The sequence below is a fragment of the Theobroma cacao genome, chromosome 3, assembly GCF_000208745.1.
Source record: "Theobroma cacao cultivar B97-61/B2 chromosome 3, Criollo_cocoa_genome_V2, whole genome shotgun sequence".
NCBI lineage: Eukaryota > Viridiplantae > Streptophyta > Magnoliopsida > Malvales > Malvaceae > Theobroma > Theobroma cacao.
In genome coordinates this window covers 14510844-14511951 of record NC_030852.1, presented here as the reverse complement: position 1 = coordinate 14511951, position 1108 = coordinate 14510844, and positions in this window count along the sequence as shown.

Genomic DNA, 1108 nt, shown 5'->3' with positions numbered 1-1108 from the left:
GGCCGGTCCCACCATCATTTCTACATTCTTCTCTTTATTTTCTTTGTTTCTTTATGTCTTTGTTCCCTTAATTTTTTTGTATGGCCGGCCATTTAATTTAGAATTCTTGGGTTTGACTTTTCTTCATTCCCGTCCATACCACATCAATCCTATTCTTTTTATTTCCTTATTATTTTATTATTTATTTATTTTATTCTCTCCAAATAATGCAATTTACATGTAATTCCTTAACTTTATTTTATTTGTTACTCAATCTTCCAATTTTCGTATCTTAAAATTTGATCATTCCGACACATTTAAAAATTCTAATTTTCTTCTATCTTCCTTTTCTTACACGTGTATAATCAAAATATCGAGATCGCATTTCAACGCGGTGTCACCATAATATTTAAATATTTACTTACCGGTGTTAGCTCGATTTAATATTAGTCATTGCATTATTTACACATGCTGTCACAATTATCGTCGTTTTCTTTCAAAATTCTTCTTTACTTCTTCTCCCCCACTTAAATTAGTCATATTCCATTTTTCATGACAATTTCGATAACATATAAAATATTAATATTTTAATATGATTTTATTAAATAAAATATTATTTTATTTCAAAATTTTTCACTTGCCTTCTTTGGTCCAAAAACGCATTATTACATCTCGATTTACTTCCGAATCATCCTTTAGCTTATAATTCATCTCCAACGAAAATATTATTATTTAATTATTGTTCTGCACGCACGAAGCATTTTATTCTTGAACGTTCCTTTCATCCTTTGTCGCTCTTTAGCACGCCAATTCGCATCAAACGATCATTTGTTTGATCAATAAGGTCATATTTGTGTCCAACAATGGTGCGGGCTATTACACAGGAAGATTTAGGTTTTTGTTTTTAGAGCAATGGGTTTTAAGGGAGAAGAAAGAAGAGGTAGTCAGCAGTTATTACTCAAAAAAATTGTTCACCTTCCCTTAAGTACTGCCTTACTTTTATTTCTTCATAATTTTAAATTTCTTTCTGACAGTTTGGTTATTTACCTTTGGCAGTATTTCTTCATTCTTTTTACACCCGGTCAACCTAAATTTTTACCATTGTTTACTCTTCTTTCTCTAAAGTCAC